The 15,704-nt window shown below is 41.8% G+C and overlaps 1 long non-coding RNA gene across 2 annotated transcripts in view; it reads left to right on the top strand.

Moving 5' to 3' along the window:
* The window catches only part of LOC142889680 (uncharacterized), an 81,338-nt gene extending 65,885 nt beyond the window's left edge, over positions 1-15,453 (top strand). The window contains exons 4-5 of one of the 2 annotated variants that reach the window (XR_012926871.1): positions 14,071-14,166; positions 15,255-15,453. This is a non-coding gene — a long non-coding RNA (uncharacterized LOC142889680). Of the gene's footprint in view, positions 1-14,070; positions 14,167-14,264; positions 14,341-15,254 lie in introns of those variants that run through there. The other variant, XR_012926870.1, reaches the window with a different exon arrangement.
* Positions 15,454-15,704: the final 251 nt, after the last annotated feature.

The raw sequence follows: 15,704 nt of genomic DNA, 5'->3' as shown, positions 1-15,704 counted from the left end.
TGATCGGGGGAAAAAAACACAGTTGAACCCCTCCTGTTGTTGTGATACAACTCTAGTTCTTGCAGAGAATTTTGAAGAATTTGGGGGGGGGGTCCTTGTTAAAATGCACTTTTTCTTATTACGTGCAATATAAATAATGTGCAGATGTTAGAAATTTTTTTAATTTTCTGTGGGTAAATTGTTTTAAAAGAAGATGTATCCTGTTTTGTGAGCTCTTGGTCATATTCATTTATCGTAACTACCGAATGTCCTCAAATAAAAATTACAATTAAAAAAAATCTGTCAGTACAACACATTTTAAATAAGTCATTAGCAATTATCTTCTATAAATGTTTTTAATTATACTTGCTGAATTTCTTTAGTGTCGTCTACTCAGGTTTCCCATATGGTAAACACATAATTTCAGTTATGTCTACTCAATTTATGTGGTATTTGAGCCAAGTCAATTCATTCAGATGAATTTCAAAATATTACTTAGATTTACTCATGATTCATGTTTTTTAAAACCAATTTGAGAGCTTTCAAATCTACTCAATATCTTTCAGTGTAAAAATGTTTCACTAATTGTATTAACCCTTCAAGAAAATATTCTATTTTAATATTCAGATTTCAAATGGCTGTGACTTGAAATTGGTTAGAGATAAAGCCATACTGTAATTGAGAAAAATCTTCAGTAAACCCAGACTTTTTGTTAGTTTGTTTTTGTATTATGTCAGATGTCTGGGGTCTGTATTCTGCATAGGGACGCACCGGCAGACTCGCTGTCACGGGACGACTGAACATCATCGTCAGAGTGCGAATATTCCTCTTCATCATCTGAGTCAGACATTACTTGACGTAGTACTTCGTCAACGAACAAACCTCTCGGCAATGTATTCTCGGCAAAATTCGCTATCTTTCTCTCCGCTGCCACTACAACCACTTCCTCGTCTCCTCGACTGAGGCGGTCTTTCTCTCTATTTATACTCCGAAATCTGAATATAAATCCCCCCCACAAATGCTGCTCAGATTGAAGCCACAAGTATCTGCCATCTCCTGATGTAAAGTGGAAACTACTTTTAGTACCATATTTGCCGCTATGGCCTGTTTAATTCAACAATGACGCTTGTTGCAATTTTGCGACCATGGCGCCTAAAGGGTTAAGTAACATATGATTGTGTTCAACCAGGGTTCAGAAAAGACGCTGCACAATGTAGTCTCGTTCTCACACTCTTTACTCAGCTGTGCCGCCACACACATAGACATAATAAATGAATAGACCCCGCGTCGGCCGCTACCATCTATTAGCGCTGTCGAGAAATGCAGCCGCCATCTTGGACCAGTCGTCCGCCTCACTCTGAACCGCTGTTTGACCGGCGCTATGAAGTCTCAGCGCATTAAATCAATCATACTTCGCTAAATACTTAATTGATTTTTCACTGCAAACGTCATACATAGAGGCAATTTGTTTGGGCGTTCTCAAATATTCAGAATAGGATCGACAGTAATAGAATATATCCTGATGTGCAATTGAGGTGTTGCAATGATAGGCATTTTGCAAAACACACAATATAGTAATGTGAAATCACCATTATACAAACAGAAAATAAAGGTAATATTAATCAATGATATATCTAATAATAATAATAATAATAATAATAATAATAATAATAATAATAATAATAATAATGGATAATCAAAATTAAAATGATCAATGTTACATTTTGCTAGCACAATTATTAACCAATCTAGAAAGAGCATACATGATTAATTATTAATCAAGGATCTATCAGGGTTTCTGCTTTGTCTCAATAATTATTGCAAACTGGTGGTCTTAATAATTTAATATATACACACATACATGCATATGTACATACACATAATTACAAGTTAAACTGCAACATATTACATGCCAACTTCAACATGTGGCATGCGTCCATCATTATGAACACTTGGTCACCAGTCGACGGACGTGGGAAACTAGTTTTAAGGGGCTTCTGTGGGTTACCCCTGAGTTCACAACCAAGTTGGTTGCACATGCTGATGTTTGAAGCATGCCCATCCATTGTGACACATACCACCTGAATACCCCGTGTGCATGCAGCTCCTCCAAAGCATGACTGAGAAGGACCCTTTGCGTGTCCGGAGACAGAGTCTTTGTCAGGTAGTATGCAATGGGAGCCTTCCAATGCCCTTGAAGGCCAACCACCAGAAACACGAGCGCCTCAGTAGCAACATCAGTCTCATTGCTTCCATCACCCATGTCTACAAAGCCAGGCATTGACTGGTTATGCGGATTATATTGCACATGTTTTCTGATGGCCATGGCATCCAACATGAGTGCAACACGCCCATATTTAGCCTGGTCATCCTTCTGTTTTTTCTTCAACATATCCAGCATAATTTTGTTCAGGCCGGGCTTGTCATCCACAGAACAAAGCCACCTGTAAAGAAATATTGAGAAATAGTGATTAACATATTACCCATGCTATGTAACTTCCCAAAAAGGAATTTGATAACATCATGACTACCTTTGTAATGTATGTGGATGGGGGAGGGGAAAATTCATAGTGTCTCTGAGGTATTTGTATGCCTTCGGACTATGAAGATGGAGTGTGAGGGCGAACTCTCTGTGCTCCTTTGAGTACTTATGACCCAGCTTTGCCATGAAGTCTAGGTTAAGATTTGAAATAGCATAAGACAAAATTCACAAGTCACCTTCAATTAATCACTAAAAGTTTTAGCTAATAAATCAATTTCAAAGTGGTAATTTCATTTTACCTGAGTAGAACTCAAGTCGGTCCTTGAGGTCTTCATTAATGAGGTTATTTTCACTTTTGCCCTCTTTTCACATGCCTTGGCATTCTTTTTTTCTCGCTCCAATATTTGCACTCTTTCCAAAGCTTCAGTGAGTTTGGCCTTTAAAGCATTTGGGGAGGAAGCCATTACATAGTTGTGATCCTAGGATAAGGAGAGATGAATTGTTTGAGTTATGTATTACTAGCTGTATCACACATGAAACAGATAAGCTCACATTATTTCTAAAAGTCGTCAGCTGTCCAGTCCACTGCCAGTCTGTGAAACCATCATGATATGCTTAAAATAGAAATACTCACATGTTTATGCTGAGGTTCTGAATGTGAGGTTGAGGCCTCTGCGTCATCCTGAGGGGTCATAGACGGGCTCTCCTCAGCTCTTCTTGAGGCAGATGAGGACAGGCTCCTGCTTTGTTCTGGCTAAAATGAAGATCAGACAGACAGGCAGGCATAAGTATTGTACCCTGCCCGATGAATAATGCAATATTTCACTTCATGAATGTTTTTTTGTGATACACCTACTCTCTGGAGGTGATCTGGGAAGTTAAAGATGGAGGGAATAACGCAATCTTTGCGACGCACAATCTGTCCTGTCGTGTTGAAATCCTCCTCCTTAAAATGTTCACTGCATAGCACTGAGGAATCGCTTGCCGTGAATTTGTCCCTCCTCAAAGCCACTTCCCACTGCTTCCTTAAAACGTTGTCTTTAGGAAACCTTCAAAGTGACACAGGAAGTCACCAAAACACATTTTAAAAAGGAGCTCACTTTCTTCTTCGTATTTTCTTCATTAATGTTTCTTCGAACGTCTCCCAAACAGAAGTTTTTCCAACCTATGCAAATCTATTGATAATAAACCAAAGTTGCTGTAATAATAAATAAGCCTGTTTGCAAATTGCTCTTCAGTCAGATGTAATCTCGACTGCATTTACTGTGGGATGGGAATGAGGCATGAGAGAATATTACAGCCTGTGTCACTTGTCTAAAAACAATAGCTGGTCAATGTTATATCGGCAATATTTGCATTCTTTCTATCATAGCATTCTGGTATCCGTTGTAATCTAAATCCTTGTTTTTGTATTATCTTTGTTTCTCGGTAAAAATCGTGGTGGTTCGCCAAGCTTCATTTTGAAGCATTCAGCTATTTCACGGGCAGACATAGCAGTAAATACAATACAATAGTATTACATTGATAAACGACGAATAGAAAAAGGTTTAATCTTACCTGTGAGAAGTTATCCCCGTGCCCTGCTCTCCGCCTGTTGGCACAGGAATATGCAGCACAATGCTCTGGCATCTTGGACAACTGAAAACAACACGACCACAGAGTACGACCATATGAGTAGGACGACCGGGCCAACATGGCAGCCGTATTTCTTGCTGCGCAGCGCCCCAGGCGGCGTCTCGCCTTTATTATGTCTATGATCCACAGCACCAACTGTGTCTCTGCTTATTTGTTTAACCTGCTTCATACTGGTCGCTAAAGAAAAAAGACAAAACACCGTAATGCCACATATATGAGTATTTGTGTACTACCAAAAGTGTTTTTTGAGAATTTAATTTATGTTCAAGACTTTATTTATGTTAAGATGACCGCGACAAGTCGCCATTTTGTGTCCGGCGGAGCAGCAGTTTCGCTCGCCGGAGCAAGAGTCAGTGTTTGTACTCTAAGTTAAAGCGTTATGATTGTTGTTGTTTTATATTTTTGTTAACAGCTTAGGGTCTGTGTGTACGGAAAATGTTCATTTATTGTAATGCATTAAAGCATGTGTATTTGTTTGTGAACTGTAGAGATGGAATTGAATGTGAATGTAAGAGAACTGATTAGAGGAGTATGTGGAACTGAGCTAAATAGCATTGGAAACGGCAAAGCATTTTTTATGTTTATGTTTATCATTGTTTATGTAACTGTTGATATGATATACGTGAGTGAATAAATCTCAGATGCATTCTGGAACGATCCACAGCACCAACTGTGTCTCTGCTTCTTCGTTTAACCTGCTTCATACAGGTACAGTATTTGTTATTGTGGTCCTCCATCCTGGGGACCCGTAACACCTTTTATTGCATTTAACTCAACAACAGGTGCCACTGATCCCTCTGGCCCTGCGCTTTACAAAGCCTCCACTGGGGGGCGCCAGAGGACTGCGGGGGAGGCGACCGTGAAAACTGTGGCATCATATTGAAAGTGAAGCCAAAGTTGAAGGATGAAGCGGAGGGAAAAGCAACAGTGTCCATAGTGATGATGAAAGTCTCTGACTACAGTTGATGTGTTGATGATTTGATTGGAGGAATTGCACCAGAAGCCTCAGAATGAAGACATTAGTTGACTGGAGAACTGGAGGAGGTTTCAATGGATTGAAAAATATGTTGCAACACTGCAATAATATATATATATATATATATGTAACCGATGTGTTAGTTGTTTAGATTTCATAAAAATCTGTTATTGTTTATTTTGTTCATACCTATGCCTGCCTATGCCTATCCCATAACCCTGGAGGGTCGTTGGGGCACCACAGACGATGTTCTGACCAGCTCTCTCCATCCCTCTCTGTCCTCTGCAGCTCTCATTGCCTCACTTAGTTTCAAGTGGGTCCATTCTCCGATGTTATCTTCCCATCTTTTCTTTTGCCTCCCTCGTCTCCTTCCACCTTGTACGGTGCCTTGAAGGATGGTCTTCGCAAGGCCTGAGGATCTGGTGATGTGTCCGTACCACCTCAGTTTGCGCTTCATGACAGTGGAGAGCAGGTCATCATGTGGGCCGATGGCTTGGCTGATCTTTTGCCGAACTTCCTCGTTTGTGACGTGTTGAGTGTAGGAGATACCCATGAGTCTTCTGTAGCATCTCATCTCCATGCTCTGTATTCTCTTCTGTAGCTCTGCTGTAAGGGTCCAGGTTTCACAAGCATATAGGAAGATTGATATGACCAGTGAGCGCAGTAGTCTCACCTTTGATGCAAGACTGATGTTTTTGTCCTTCCATATGGGCTTGAGTTTTGCCAGTGCAGCAGTTGTTTGAGCAATCCTGGCAAGGACTTCCCGTTTGGATCCTTCGTCGGACACAATTGCTCCGAGATATTTGAAGCTGGTCACTGTGTCCAGAGCCTGTCCATTGACTTTGATGTCTGAGCAGATGCCATTGTTGTTGTTCATACATAAGAATTTTGTTTCTTTGTTTTGGGGGAGCTATTATTTTGTAAAATTAATTTCATTGCTTTAATTTATTTTATTGACCCTTGCGGTTTTGCCTCTCTTTAGCTTTAGCATTGCTGGGGAGAGGTAAGAAATGAGTTGTGGTTACAGTACTGAGATCGTTTTTATTGTATTATTTTACATGCTTTTCTTTTAAATGTGTATGTTGTAGAGACGGTCGGTGGAGATGTGCTGTGCCGAACTCATTTTGTGTTTTATTATTTTCTATGAACAGAAAATAAATCCCACCTGCCAAATGACCTGCATGCGTCTGTGCCTCATTATACCCACCGAAGACACAACGCAAAGTCAAAGTCAGTAGCGAACATATATACATATATGTACATATATATATATATATATATATATATATATATGTACATATATATATATATATATATATATATATATATATATATATATATATATGTGTATATATATATATATATATATATATATATATATATATATATATATATATATATATATATATATATATATATATATATATATATATATATATATATATATATATTAAGGGTGTCAAAGTTAACACGTAATTAAAGTGTTAAACTCAACGCAGCTTTATCGCTGACAAATTTTTTATCGCGCGATTAACGCACACGGTGCTTTTTGAACCTTTGGCCGCTTAGATTGTGGAAACGGGAAATGAATTGACTCACAGCACACAGTCACACGCTTGCAGCCGGCTTGTACACACAACAGAAAAAAGAAAAAGACACTGAGCGTAGATGAGCACTAGGAAGGACTAACATGGATAAGGCGTCAATTGTAAATGGAAAGTTCCACTTCAAAACCCTGTCAGATGGCAGTCTTGACAGGACAAAAGTGATATGCATTTCCTGTAACGAGCGCTTCCATTCGGCGCCCATGTTAATCAATGTAGTTCACACCAGACGCAACAGGCGCGCGGCTCCCCTCGCGGATCGCGCCATGCATTTAACGTCAGTTCACTGGACGTGGAAGCGAAGCGCCGCCGAGCGTTTCCATTCGGCGCCCACGTTAATCAATGTGGTGGTTCACACTAGACGCGAACAGGCGCGCGGCTCGCACCATGCAGTTGTCGTTTCGGCGTCTGCTCTAGTTTGTGCGCGAGCCGCGAGCTATCCTCGTCAATGCAGGAAGTCGCTAAAAAAAAAAAAAAAAAAAACGAGAACCAATTTCAAAATAAAAACAGAATGACAAATTCGATCATATTAGTATGTTATATTTGTCAGTACATTGTATCAGAGTGCGAGAGAGATTAGACAAATAAACACACACAGAGGAAGACTTGATCAAAATACGTCTGTTTGATCCTAGAGATGCCGGTCAGTGATCATTATGAAAGAGGTCTTGAGATGGACACCTGAGGGCGATAATGAAGTTTAATTCTTTTTTTTACCCTGTGCATCTTTTGTTTTGTTCGTAGTACTTGTTATTGCTCCAACACGAATAAACATGCTGCATTTGCAGAAAGCAAGTATTTGCAAGTATATATATATATATATATATATATATATATGTATATATATATATATATATATATATATATATATATATATATATATATATATATATATATATATATATGTATATATATATATATATATATATATATATATATATATATATATGTTTGCATGTTCTCCCTGTGTCTGCGTGGGTTCTCTCCGGGTTCTCCGGCTTCCTCCCACACTCCAAAAACATGCATGTGAGGTCAATTGAACACTCTAAATTGTCCGTAGGTGTGCATGTGAGTGTGAATGGTTGTTTGTCTCTATGTGGCCCTGCAATGAACTGGCGACTTGTCCAGGGTGTCCCCTGCCTTCGCCCTAAGACAGCTGGGATAGGCTCCAGCAGACCCCCGTGACCCTGAGCTCTGGACTAAGCGGGTATGGAAAATGAATGAATGAATGAATGAATATATATATATGTATATATATATATATATATATATATATATATATATATATATATATATATATATATATATATATATATATATATATATATGTATATATATATATATATATATATATATATATATATATATATATATATATATAAACACATAGAAATGGAGAGAGAGATTATTTCAAATCAGGACTTTTTTAAAGTCAAAGGTGATATCGAAGCAATGATACTTCAGCGAAAAAAGTTTCTCTACAATAAATGCAACGTGCTCATTGAGGTGTGCGTGTGCGCGTGTGTGTGTGCGCGTGTGTGTTTGGCCAGCAGAGGTCACTGTTACTGCAGCTTGCAGTCATGAAACCATTTTCAAGTGCTTGGATGTTTCCCAGAAGCTCCAGAGCTATGGCTCCAATTGATCATGCGCCCAGGCTACTTGGCCAAGGGGATTTCCCTTTGGCCGAATGGTTAAGCGCACATGGCTATTACCCGAGAGTCTGGGGTTCCAAGCCCCCCTGGGCCTTCTGCACCTTGCCACATGTTCATGGATGCACGGAAAAGAAAACAAATATTTTCAGATGGTGAGCTGGCTGCCCTCGCTACTGAAGCAAGTAGACATGCAATAAAATTAAAGCAAACATTTTTAAATCTTTCTCTTTAAAATTTCCCGTTTTCGGAAGTCAAATAGCGAAACTCTGCTAGGATAAACGCGCTCCTGTGCTCGCCTGGCATCTCCATTATATTTATTTTTATATTTCCATTATGGCACCAGACTGCTGCCATAATGGAAAGAAAGTCAAGACACAAGACGCGTTAGTCACCAACACCTGAGGACCAGCTGTATTTTTCATAGCCCATCTAAAACATTGGCATATATACTTCAGTCTATGCCCATCTATATATAAGATTTGGGGAGCCATATATATATTTCAGGCTTTCCAGAGAGGAAAGTTTCACTCAGAAGCCAGGAACACTTTGACAGACAGAAGCTGCACCTGGTTTTGGCTGGCGGTGTTTGCGTCTGTCAAACTGCGCGCGGACACGAGCGCAAACTCTTTCTGGATCTGCCGCTGTTTGAATGAGGCATATTTGCATAGAAGGGGGTGTCCTTTTACGCGTAATGACTCATTTAAATACATTCAAATTTGTCTGGCGCAGCCCTGCCGCTACTTTTTCCGCAGATTTTCACGTTTGCGTCCCCTCTGTGGATCGGAATCACCGTTTTTGGCGCCATTTACACGGACGCCAGTGAAGGAACTCTGATCCAGTGGAGCTCCAACCTGCAGTGACTTTACACACAACTGAGCATCATGTTGAGTTGAATCAGCAGATCAAAGCAACACTGTCAGTCACAACAGGACGTGTTGACACTCAGTGGCTGGAACACACTGGAGTGTGAAGCTGCACTGAGTTCCCTTGTTGAGGAGACTGCAGTGGAGACACTGAGGACCTGCTGATGGAGATGAGGGGAAGATCAGGGGAAAGACTGGAGGCGAGAACCAGAACAGGCAAGGTCAGTAGCAGGTGAGTCAGTCCGGGGTTACGTGCTGGAGCGTCGTGCATGGCAGAGAAACAATCTGGCAGGGAGGAGAGGGAGCAGGGCGGCTAAATAGTCTGGCAAGGAGAGCAGGTGAAGAGAGTTAGTGCTGATGTCCAGCTGCTCCTCATTCACCCAACATCTGCTGCCAAACTGCTTCTTCTCTCAGTTCACCACTCAATTATTGATCAGTTCATCTTCATCAGGCCTCAGTATCAGTCCAACACTCCATGGTCACATGACCTTCATATGTTCCACACTTGACATGTGACTGAGAGTCTGCTTCTTCTCACCAGTCACTCCATCATCTCCATCAACAGTCAACATCTCTGTGATGATGCGTTCAAGGACCGTGAGTCCTGACTCCTGCTGTATCTTCTTATCTTTGCAGGTGGTGGTGAGGATGAGGAGAGTGAAGAGGAGAGCTCCATCGACTCGTGGCTGACAGAACTACAACCAGTGGAGCCAAACAGCAAGCTGCACGCACCAACACTGTGTGGGCGTGTCACGACCTTTGACCCCAGTGCAGCCTGGTGGCTGGCAGACTGCTTCTCCCTACAAGCTGCTGTGGTTACTGGGAGAGACGTCCCAGAAGCCACTGGTGGAGCTGAATCCTCAGTGGAAGAAAACCAAACCAAACCAGGAATGTGTTCCTGTATCTACGTGAATTTATTTCCATCACGTCAGTCTGGACTCTGGCTGTTTGACGGACAGAAGTCAATGGTGTATCATCTTTATATATTTGTGTATGTATTTATAATGTCAGCTCTGTTTTCTGTTCAGTTTTTTTCCTGTCTGAAATGTGTCCTGTTGGCCACTGAGTGGCGCAGTCGGCCCTGTGTGGATCTTCTTGGTGTTCCAGGTGCTGGAGAGTGATTGGCTGGTGCCACTATTGAAGGAGGACGACCACAGCGCACATCACCAGGTGCCCCGTTCAGAAGGAGAAGAAGAAGATTTTTTGATTTTAATTTTGAAAAATAACATCTAATTGCCGCTCTTATTTAGATTCATAAATCAAACAAAATAAATAAATACAGAAATAAATAAATGAATAAAACTTTTACATAAGCATGTCACTAAAGAATAATTCCCCCTTTGTCACCGCACACAACGCATCGTTAAAAGTCCACATTTCACAAAAAAAAACCTCCAAGTCCCATGCCCTCCTGTAAAACATGAAATCAACACGTAGTCTGGACTGGATCAATTTCTTGCATATGACGGAGGGATCGACCTCTGCCCCATCATTTGTCTTCCTCTTACGGCTCAACCACACCCCCAGCTTAGTCTGGCTTAAAACCAAGTTTAAAACCTGGCCTTTCCTCTTGCTCTGGCCACTGTATTGTAATATATAACAATAAATTGCACAGTTCCGCATTGCATAAATGAGGCACATAAAAGACGAAAAACACAGCCCTCAAGTCATCTCTGAGACCAACTATCCTGCACACCCGTTACACAGAGACGGAAGATTCTGTACTACCAATTGTCAAAGAGGCTCCAGATGTCAATCTGGTATTTGAGCCCGGACCATCAAGAGAAGCTCCAGTCGATGAAACTGAGAACTGGAGAGGCATCGGCATTCCACCCAAGAAGAGGAAAGGGTCTTCCTACCTCTGTCCTTGTCCTGAGTGGTTCCACGCCGATCCATCTGTGACAACCAAGAAAATAAAGGTGGCGTTGTTAAGGAATGGAAATATCAACAACACAAGAGTCTGTGTACTAAACACGTGTGTGTTTGATGTCTTCTGTCAGTGCTTGTGTCGTACTTACTCTGACAGTGTTAATTTCCAAAACCTGGTTAATGGTGAGGAAACTGACAACCAGCTACTTCAGTTGGTGAAAGCCATCACAACTGAGGGAGTGTCTCAGCAGATGCATTTACAGAGGGCACAACTGTTGGGTACACTGTTTGAAAGTGCACCGTCGAGTTCGGGCACCCTGCAAATTGATGCACAATGCAATATTACTGCCATCATTCAGAGGACAATGAGGAACATCGCAAGTGTTTACATCAGAAAACAATGTTCCTCAGAGCATTGTCGACTCCACACACCAACAACAAGGGAAGTTCCACTTGTGTGCCCATCCATTGCTGTCCTACAGGAATCTGGAATGGCTCATCTTCAAACAGCCATAGAACAAGGACTGAGCCTTCCAGAGTCTCCCTGCCTCAGGCCAAATCCTGCCCCATCTCAGGTCCCATCTGCTGACAGAGGCACAACTGTGAGAGAGGAACGATGTCCTGGGACAGTTACTCATAGCTATGGTGTTGGAGACATGTTATGGTTTGACACAGACCTTGAAAGGTTCCCCTCCAATTGCCCCCCCAAAACAATACTTGCCAGCGAGAATTTTTGATGAATGAATTTCCCCTCAATTTGATTCTCCAAGGCAAGAAATTCATCCTAAGGGCAATAATTTCTTTTCGAGGAGGACTGACACCATTATGTGTCTTATTGCCGGAGGGCTCATTGTGTCTGGGAGCTCTATGAGGACCTGAGAAGTGGAGTGCAGACAGCATCAGAAACTGTCAAGCCTTCAGGCTGTGTTATACTGCACATAGAACAACACAATCCATTTAAGGGCCTTACGCAGTGTTGTATTGTACACAGTTGTACATGTTCTGGTTGTTAACTTTTGCAAAACTGCATTATAAATGAGTTTTAGACCTCAATGTGTCTTAATTAACTTTTTGCAGTTGGTCATAATTGCTAAAGATGAGGACAACGTGTTGAAGAAGAAGCAATAGTGGAGGTTGTAACCTGTACTTGGGGACAGAGAACACAAAAGCCCCCCCAAACCATCCACCAGTTAGTTATATGTTATTTAAATTTTAAAATAACGAAGAAGTATGGAGATGATCTATCAGACACGTTCCTCTTTGCAGATGGGCCAACTAGTTTTGAAGCTGCTTGAGCCTCAGAATGGCAGTCATGAGCAAGCGGGCATCTCCAGCACCAAGGCAGTGGAGCTGCCGACCACAAGAGAAGAATCAACCAGTCCATTGAAACCATTTGTTTGGTCTAGTGAGTGGCAACAGTTCTTTGAGGATCTTAAGTGCCTTCTCAGCTGTAACCCTGTAGTGTCTGCTCCAAATTTTTCCTCATTGGCTAGAAGCCCCAAATTTGACGTGGATGTGTCTTCGGGGATCCTGATGAAGCAGCAAGTGGCCCCATGTCTCTAGGACAAAGTTGACCTTTGACCCTCATAGACTTGTATGGCATTAGGGTTAGCGATAACCCTTTAGACAACAGTTTCCAGCTGTAGGAGAATTAACTGGCTGTTTGTGAGGAGTTCTGACAAGGTGATCCTCCTGGTTAAAAACAGGGAGGTTTCCCAACAATATGTAGAAGAATATGGCCAAGGGCCAATTCCAATTCCTCTATTAATCCTCAATCTCAACCTTCGCCCTTAACCCTCAATCTTTTGCCCTCAAAAATAAGTGTAAGGGCTATCTTGTGACTTGTGAAATGGGATACCCCTTAAGTGCAGTTACGTCTTCAGACTGTGGGGGGCGGCCTTACGCCAAAGAAAATACTCAGAAAATACTTCCATTTGTAGCTCGCTTTTTTCATCGCCATTTTTCGAAGATGTCCTGGCGAAAATACGTAATGCTTTCTGGGTAGCCCTTACTCCCAAGGGTGGTGCCGGAGAATGTCAATATTGAGGGCGATACAGCCGCAACTTGACGTTCTGAGAATCGAGACAGCACTTACACTTCGCGGGAGCGCGCATTTTTGAGATTGACGGTTAAGGGAGGAATTGGAATTCACCCCAACTGTCTCTCACCAGTGACTTTTCTCTGGAAATAATGAAGATCACTGAGGAGCTTGCTTGACAGTTCAACTGCAGATGGAGCGATGCACATTATGAACTAGCTGCCATTCATCTGTCAGTTGTTACCTGTGAGTATTTACATCGTGTGTGTGTGTGTGTGTGTGTGTGTGTGGCTGTTCTTCATAAAGTCAGACATTGGCAGCAGCAGCTACAGGACATAGTTTCTATCATTCTGTCCCACATTTTGATTGGCTCTCAGCAACAAAGTGAAGCTGCTGTTGGCCAGAAATGATGATTTTAATGAAGATGTTTTGAAGAAGTTGTAATTGTCTTCGATTGTTTTCAGTTTATTGCATGAACAGTCTGTTGGTTTGATGTTTAACTTTCCTTCCTTCTTCTGTTCAGATTTTCTCCTGAAGCTTCTTCACTGATGAATATTTGACCTTTGTTTAATGGACACAAGGCTGTTTGTCTCTTTTGTCTGCAGGGATGAACTTTGTTACCATGTTGTTGTTTTTCTCCTCCGTCTTTACCAGTGACACGAACTGAGAACCATCAGTTGTCCTGATATGTGACATCACAAGGTACAAAGTGAGGTGGCTGTATGATGGAGAACCTTATTTACCTGAACCCAGGTATGGATGCCAAGAAACTGTATGAATGTGTCAACACCGTGAGGAGCAACTCCAGGAGGAGCTCTTCTCCTGTGAGGTGTGGAGGACTGCTTCTGCTGATGATGTTCAGCTGTTTCCTCTAATCCGTCAGACAGAAGGTCAGACTGGGACCAGTAAAGTGAAATCTGTTGCCAGAAAAGGAGAAACTGATTTTTTGTTTTTTGGTCTCTATTTGTCCAGGCCCCGATACATCAGCAACACTGACCACCATATGGTATTGTGCCTCTGGGAGCACTGGGAACACTGGTGGGAACTCTGAGGAGCCTCAGCCTGGAGGTGGTTCAGCTACGTGTGGTGGATCTTGTTTCTTCAGACTCTGGAGGATTCACCTGAAACAAGTCAAGTTTCAAATTAAGGTATTTTTCTTCTTCCAGGCTGGTGGCGCCACCTTGTGGCAGTTTTTCTTGTGGTCGTCGTCATGTGCATCCTGGTGGACTTTCTACTTTGAAAAGAGCCAATTTCTGAAGGCAGATGACAGAGAGGCACACAACACAATGACACCTGCAGTTTTGTAGAACAGTGGAGACAGAAATTAAGAGACTCCTGCAGCTCGGAAGTCATTTCTCCTCCCTTGGCTTTGGTTTCACACTAAACTGCAACTTCCTGTCATGATGCCATATTTAAAACAAAAAACTTTCGATATAAAGCCTCAGTTCCTCAGAAGACGGCAGCTGAATGTCTTGTGGCAGAAATGTTTTCCAGGCTGCCAGGTTTCAGAAAGCTGAACTGATCTCCTCTGTTTTCCAATTTGAGCACCTCAGAGACTCCAGAGAAAAGATACAACTCTCAAAGATCAGAGATCTTTTTTTCTTTCAACTTCGTCTTCAAAGTTAGCAGAGTGATGGCTGTCGGCAGCAAAGGGGTGGAGGAGCGAGACGGAAGAACCTTTGGAAGCCAGAGGGTGAAAATGTGTGTGAGTGTGTTTGCCACACTCATCATCTCTGTTGCAGGTAAGAACTGAAAAAATGCCAAAGACTTTTTCACAAATGATGGTGCCAACGTTGAGATGGAGGAACTGAGGTTTGCTTTCTAACATCCTGAGTTCAATACAGTCTGGAAATGTTTCCACTTGATTTTTCCTATATTCTTACAGTTGCAGAGCCTCAGTTTGTTGCCATCAGGAACGGAGACAACCTTACTTTACCCTGTGGACAACAGCTTCCCAGCTGTAGGGGAATTCACTGGCTGTTTGCTGGGAGCTCTAACGAGACATTTCGCCAAAACAGGGAGGTTTCCCAACAATATGTAGAAGAATGTGGCCAACTGTCTCTCACCAGTGACTGGAAATAATCAAGATCAGTTGTCTACTCTGTGGCATCACAAAGTTCCTGTATATACAAATTAAGGTATTTTTCTTCTTCCAGAATGGTGGCGCCACCTTGTGGCAGTTTTTCTTGTGGTCGTCGTCATGTGCATCCTGGTGGTCTTTCTACTTTGGAAGAGAGCCAAAGGTGGGAGCATCTTTTCCACTCATGAAACTTTGTTCTGAGGAGAACTTTGCATTCAGGAGCTGAGATTTGACTGTCTGTGTCTCCGTCTGAAGGCAAGACGAAATTTAAGGCGGAGAACACAGTGAGTGAAATTGTGTGTTTGCACAATTTGGGCTTAAAGTCACTTCATTTTGTGTCATTTAAAAACAGACTGTTCTTTGAGTTGTTTTAACACTGGTAAAAAAAAACACAAACTGACAAGAGCTGAGTCATCTAAAAATAGAATATTTTGAACAACACATGGTGAACAAACACACAGGAAGTCCTAACTCGCAGCTGTGTGTGCTTGGATGTAGGTGGAGCTGGTTGTCAGCTACACCAAGA

Source organism: Nelusetta ayraudi, unplaced genomic scaffold, assembly GCF_046127955.1.
Source record: "Nelusetta ayraudi isolate G7.1 ecotype Tasmania unplaced genomic scaffold, CSIRO-AGI_Nayr_v1 ptg000023l, whole genome shotgun sequence".
NCBI classification, from domain to species: Eukaryota; Metazoa; Chordata; class Actinopteri; order Tetraodontiformes; family Monacanthidae; genus Nelusetta; species Nelusetta ayraudi.
The sequence above is the reverse complement of the archived record's forward strand: the minus strand, read 5'-3'. Positions and strand labels throughout refer to the sequence as shown.